Genomic DNA, 7,175 nt, shown 5'->3' on the forward strand with positions numbered 1-7,175 from the left:
GTAGGGGACAACAGGAGCAGCAAGTAGGTTTCCTTTTTTTGCCCTTGCTCCCTTGCAACTGCCATTCCTCTCCAGGTGTCTTCCTCTGGCCAGACGCAGGTGCTGGAAAGAGCAGCAGGTGCTGGAAAGAGCAGCATACCTGCTGTTGTCCCTGGCTGACAGTCACTTTGGGAGCCCCAGAGCCACTCCTGCCTTACTCCAGTGAAGGGCTGTGGGGCGTGACTGTATTTGGGACTGGGCTTGGCTGGGAGCCATATAGCAGTAGATAGGGAGATTTCTCTTTTCAGCACCTTCTCCCATCCAGCAAGGGACACCTGGAGGGGAGCAGGCATGGAGCAGGTTCTAGAAGAAGGAACCTGTGCACTGCCACTGCTGTCCCTGGCTGAGCCCAGCACCTCCCACAGACCCCTTCTGGAGTGGGTCAGCCAGGAACTGTGGCAGGCAGGCCATCCCTTGTTTGAACCCGCTCCATGCCCAGCTCCCTGGTGTCCCCTGATGGCCCAAGGGCTCCAGTCATGCCTTACCGCCATCCACCCATTGTCTGAGAGGCAGTGTGCCACCCCCTCCACCTTCAGTAGCACACTGCCTCTCGGCCTCTTCTCAGCTCAGATCAAGTGCATACTGGATCCACCCATGTGTAGTGCCAATATCTGACAACCTTCTTCAAGGAAATGTAATTAGCTCCGAAACAGTTACAAAGGAGGTATGTCTTGGGAAACTGGAACAGAAAGAACGCTAAAAAAAACACCTAATAGGTAGGAAGGCAGGAGCTAAGAGAGTCCCAAAAAGGAAGTAGCTGTCAAATTGTATCCAACCTAAGGTCATATGTAACCACCCTGAGAAAAAGTCGTGTAGGAGAAACAAAAGATCTCCAAATAAAAGAGAATACTGGCTCTCTGTATCTTGGAGATACCGGACTGCTACTGACATCATTTGTACACAGATGAATATAACCCACTCATTCACTGGTATCGAAAACATGAGGATGAGTCAACACAAGATCCAAGTAATAGATCCCTTTCAGAGACAGACAGGTCCTGAAGACTGTCCCTAAAAACAAGGGGATGCTCATGTAATCAGAAAGCCCCTGCAGTTCAGACAGAGTACTTTTTGACAGATATCCAACAAGAGGAAGGAATAATCTCCTCAGCCACTGGACTGTTTAGATTGTTTGTTCCTTGCTTGAAAGTCAGTTTGGGTCTAACTAGCATGGTTACTGCAATAGAAAATAGTTCCTCATTAATTTAAATATCCATTTGAATTCTTGGACTGTGTCCATTGAAATGGAGGATAATGATAAAAAGATATTGGTTGTCTGATCAGTAACTTAGTTTCAAAAGGCTTTTTACAAAATCTCTCAAGAACAGGCTAGAAAAGAATCTAATAATGTGACAAAAGGCAAAGGATTGTCATGGCTCACAACTTGGCTAGAAGGCGAAAAACAAAAACAGGGTTAAATGGTCAATTTTCAAAATGGCAGGCTACCTTCGGGATGCCTCTGGATCCTGTATTTTTTTAACATATTAATTAATGATCTGGAGGTAGAGGCGGGGTGTGGAGGGGCAGGGGGGCGGACAGGGGGAGGGATTGAACACTGAGGTAACAAAAACTAAGGATGACATAAATGTGTTTTGGTTACCTAAGAGCAAAAGAAATGGAGAAACTTTTGAGAACCAGAAAAAAGCTAGATGCATGGGCAATGCAATGGCAAATGAAGCTCAGGTCTGACAAATCTAAAGGAACACATATTGGATGGATAAATATGCCACTTGTATATGTTACAATGTTCTTGGTGAACTGTATCAATTCAGAGAAGGAGTATGGGGATCCAAAAAGACCATCTTAGGCATCTTAATGGAAGACTTCTATTCCACATGCAGCTATCATCAAGCAAATAAACAAAACCACCAGAAACCTCCCAACCCCACAAAACCTAAACCCCAAAACAAACAAAACTAAAAAAGATCCCCCCCAAAAGACAAATAAGATCATATGGGAGAGTAATTAATACAAAGAACACTGTACCTTTAGATAAATCAATTGCATGGCAGCATCTTAAATATTTGGATATGTGGGATGGGACCTAATATTTAGGGGCCTTGGGTCAACATGGGGTTCATAACATCTGTAACAAAGTCCATAACACTGTCAAAAGATATTGTCTGTGTGGACCTCAGATGTCATCCAGCATGGTATTTCTTATGATCTCTCCTCTCTTCTAAAGGACTTGATTGCCTTTGGCTTTGCAGCTGCCCCCCTCCCCTCCCTTCTCCCCTTTAAATTCAATACTATGTAACGCACACAAAATGTACAAGCAATTTTGTACTGCAAACTGTGTTTTGGTTTATGTTGCTATGCATATTGTTTTGTACTACAAAGTATGCTTTAGCTAAAATATGATGATGTTTGATAGGTGTCTGCTTTGCTCTATTCAGGGGCAACACATAGGCCTTTTGGTTTAGGACCCTGCCATGCTGAGACCAGAAAGCCCAGTCTTTCTCAAGTACAGCGTGAAAATCAGAACTCTAACCTGATTGGCTAGACTGGACAGTGTTCTTTTTCTTAAACTAATTGCTCAAGAAAGAGGCTGGAAGCATGGCAAACCCTGATTGGGATACTTGGGGTGATGTCATGCCAAGGTATATAGTAATCTTTCAGCTAGGCAGCTAGCTGCAAGGCTACGGAGCTGAATGCAAGCTCAGGAGAACAGCTCCGCATGGGGAGGGTCTCCCCCCTGCTTTCACTGGAGAAGCAAGCTGAAGCAATTTGAAGGGGAAACCTCAGATAAAGGGAGAGAGCATCTGTCTTAGTGTTTGGGGCTCTTCTTTACTTCTTCCCTCCCCCTTTTTTTCCAGGTTTTGAGTGAGATAATACCATGGAGGTATTAATCCCTGGAGCAAACTGACCAGGATTGGAGCCTGGCAGTTTTTGGTCAGGGTTGAAGCCTCGTCCTTTTGTTGCTTTTGCAGTTTCTTTGTCCCAGCTAAGCTGTGTGGTTGGGACCAGCTGTAGTTCAGGCCCCGATGCAGGATAGGCCTGGCCAGTGGCGACGCATAGGGGGTGCACGGGGGTGAAGTAAACTGCTGCTTATGAAAGCTTACATATCTCAAATTTAGTCTATAAAGTACAAATCTACCATTACAGATAGTAACAGCAACTCTCTAACTATGAGAGGGATTAAGCACTGGAATATACCGCTGAGACTGTGGAATCCCCATCCTTAAGAATATATTAGACCAATGGTGATGCATAGAGGGGTGCACACGGGTGGACGTCACCCCCTAAGAGCACCAGTTCACCCCCTGTTTGGTTGTGCTTGCCACTTAGGCAATGGGGGGGGCAGATGGGAGCACTAGTGCCCCTGCCCCCCCGCAAGTGCCGGCCGATCGCTGCAGCCGCTCCCAGAAGTGGCCTCAGCCCCTCCTGGAAGTGGCCACAGTGATCAGCCTTCATGGGATTGGCCAGGGGGGACTCACCTTACCCGGGCAGTGAGCTTGGCCGTGGGGGGGACCCCATGCAGTCAGCGGGACTACTTGCAGGGAGGGGCACATGCCCCGCCCTGACTAAGGCCGCACCAGTCACCCATGGACCTAGCTCCTCTTTGAGCTCTTATGCAGGTTTCTTCCCCAGCTGAGCTGTGTGATTAGGACTAGGAATTGTGGGGGTGCAGTATGCTGACTGAAGCTGCAGGCACCTTTTCCCACGCTGTCCACACCAAGTGGTGATCAGTGTCTTACAGCTTCCCAGGGAGCAATCACATTTGAACCTGGCCCTTGTTGCTACCAACTGGTACCCAAGAGAAGAGTTACAGTTAGATCTATATTTGATTTCCACAGAAGAAGAAGAAAAAGAAGACAAAGAAGAGGAGGAGGAGGAGGAACTTATTCCCATGTGTCAGGGGCAAAACAGTAACCCTGACTCATGTCTCATGACTACAGGAAATCATGTTCAATCTCACTAGCATTTGTGAACGCCACACCTTTATTACACCCTATGCCACTTAATTCAATGAAATCATAATGATTTGCTTCTAGGGCTCCTACTTCCCAGTTCCAACTGCTCAGGAACCATGTGCATAAAAGTAGGAGTGCATGTGACATAGCTGTATCTGTCTCATACTGAATTTTAGCAGCTGGGAACAGGGAGAAGGAGAACCAGCTCTGCGGGGTGCTTTGTCACCACCAGAAAGGACTACACTTTGGAAGGACTCCTCCTTTAAAAACCCTACAGTCTGAAATGTTCTTTGGAATAACTGTGGATTAAATAAAATAGAAGAGAAGCTGTTTGTCAGATGTAGCAGCCCTTTGAGACCATATCTGAAAATGCTCAGGCCCCTCTGTGGGGAGCTGTCTTAGTCTGAATCATTGAATTATAAGAAAGTGGCTGGAAGAGCCAAGAGGGACCTCAGGAGGTCATCTAGTCCAACCACCTACTCAAAGAAGGACTATCCCTAGCTATATAATCCCAGCCAAGGCTATGTCTAGCCAGGTCTTAAAAACCTCCAAGGATGGAGATTCCACCACCTCTCTGGGAGCTTTACTCCTATCCTAGTGAGAAGGTGTTCCCTAATATCTAACCTAAACTTCCCTTACTGCAACTTGAGACCATTCCTCCTTGTTCTGTCATCTGTCACCACTGAAAACAGTCTAGCTCCATCCTTTTTGGACACCCCCCCTTTAGGTAGTTAAAAGCTGCTATAAAATCCCCTCTCAGCCTTCTCTGCTCCAGACTAAAGGAGCCTGATTCCCTCAGCCTTTCCTCAGAACTCATCTCCCCCAGCCCCCTCGCCATTTTTATTGCCCTCCACTGGATTCTCTCCAATTTGTTCACATCCTTGCTGTAGTGGGGGGGCCCAGAATTGGACATAGTACTCCAGATGTGACCTCACCAGTGCCAAATACAGAGGAAGAATCATTTCCCTTGATCTGCTAGCAATGTTCCTACTAATGAAGTCCAGTATGCCATGAGCCTTCTTTGCAACAAGGGCACTCTGTTGGCTCATATTCAGTTTAATGTCCACCGCAATCCCCATGTCCTTTTCTGCAGAGCAATGAAGTCAAGCAGCAGGTAGTGCAGGGTGGCACTTCAGAGCAATGGTTCTCCCCTACTTTAGACTTCAAGGCAGAAGTGCATTCACAGGGGAGGCACTGATGCACTTGCACCCCCCTTTGATTCCTAATCCATCCAAAGCTTAAAACCAACTGCCTGGCACTGGCAGCAGCATTTCTAGTCAGGCAGTAATGAGGAAGTCACTTGACTTCATGGCTCATTATCATCTACCTGATCCCTTCTAAACTCTACATTGCACAGGTATTAATGACCCTTGCTTCTTTTTGTCTTGATATTCCACCACTCAAGCTCGCCTTTGTTTTGCATGGCTCCTGCTCAAGAAGCTCCTATTTCACAGCACTACACACTGTTTTAAAATCATTCCAATGAAGCTGGTTTTTGCTTCAATCTTAAATTCAGTCATATACCCATAGGCCCCTAGGGCAGAGGTCAGCAACATTTTTGGGCAGAGTGCCAACAACATGCAAAACCTTGACTTGTAAGATGTTGGTGTGCCAAGAGCAGACAATAGGGGAGCCAATAAGTGGCCCAATTCTTGTTATGGCAGTACAGCCCTGACTCCTTCCCTGCTGTCCAACCCAAGGCAGGAGTGCAAAGCAAAATGCCACACTCTGGCACCTATGCTGGGGGGTGCCAACCTCTGCCCAAGGGGATCAGAAAAGATTCTAGTTAACTGGAGAAATATGTGTTGTTTTACACACGATGATGTAGCTCACCATCTGTACCCCGCTTTCCAAAATTCTAGATCCACCCCTGGCCCAGGCCCAGGCCCAGGCCCAGACAGAGGTGGTGGGGAGGTGACTGAGCCCAAAGTCAAGCAGCAGGCAGGGCAGGGTGGCACCTTAGAGCAGCACTGCTCCATCTTTATAGACTTTGAGGAACCCCCTGGTGAGATGTGAGGCACCTCTGGAAAAATGCCTATTCTTCATTTTCACTCTCCCCACCCACCCCCCGACTACGGAAACATAACAGCTATTTTTCTGGGGCAAAGAACTTGGGATTACGGGCGTCTCCAGGAACCACAGACTCCCATTTGAAACCTGCGCTCCAATCTCGCCAGTCCTGTCCAACAGTGTACCAGGGCTGGCCTGGTAGGGTATAGGCCGTGGAATGGGTGGGCCACCGGGGCTGTGGCCCAACCAACTTTTAGCACATTAATTTAGCTAACTATGCAGTTAAAAAAAATAGCTATACAGTTTTAAGTGGAATGACAAGTGGGCATTCATGGGTTATATAAATTAATGTGCTAAAAGTTGGTCAGGCCATGACCCGGGTGGCCCACCCGTTCCGTGGCCTATACAGTGGGGCACCTTGCTGCAGCACTCTGGTTGGAAATGGCTGCCTCAAGGTGTCCAGAGAGGGAAGGAGCTCTCCTAGGTGCCAGGATTCAAAAGACCAGGGAGCTGAAGGGGAGGGGGGTGGTTAAGCCTAATAAAATCAGAGTCCCCACAGGATATGATTTTCAGATCTTAGAGGGGGGGCTCTTGTCTTATGGGGGGATAAGAGACAAGAGCCCCACTGTAAGATTTGAAAATCATAACCTGGGGGGAGGGGGGTCTCTGATTTTATTTGGGCATCATGATGGGCAGCCCAATTTTTTGTGCAGTTCCCAAGGCAAAGTGTATTCCAGTGGTGGGCAAAATGCGGCCCATGCGCCAGATGCGGCCTGCCAGGCCATTCTATCTGGCCCCCAGGGCCCCTAAAAGATTTAGAAAATGAATATTTATCTGCGCCTGGTTGCCTGTCATGCGGCCCTCAATGGCTTGCCGAAACTCAGTAAGTGGCGCTCTGCCCAAAATAATTGCCCACCCCATGTAATCCAAACTCAAGCGTCTCTGCGGGGGGGGGGCGGGGGCAGTGGAACCCCTGCTCCACTGGGGAAGCCCTCCAGCGTCCCCCCATGCGGGGAGGGAGGGGACCCCAGTGCAGGGGGGCGGGGCTGCAGCCTCGCGCCTGGCTTCGCAGTCAAGCCGGCGCCTCCTCACGAGAAGCCCCACGCCTCCCGCGGGGGGGAGGAGCCGAGTCTCGCGCACACCTCGTATGTCACGGGCGGAAGCCCCGCCCCCTCCCCCCGCAGGAAGCGGCTCAGCTGAGCCGGGACGCAC

The sequence above is a fragment of the Crocodylus porosus genome, unplaced genomic scaffold (assembly GCF_001723895.1).
Source record: "Crocodylus porosus isolate Cpor-Errol unplaced genomic scaffold, CroPor_comp1, whole genome shotgun sequence".
Taxonomy (NCBI): domain Eukaryota; kingdom Metazoa; phylum Chordata; order Crocodylia; family Crocodylidae; genus Crocodylus; species Crocodylus porosus.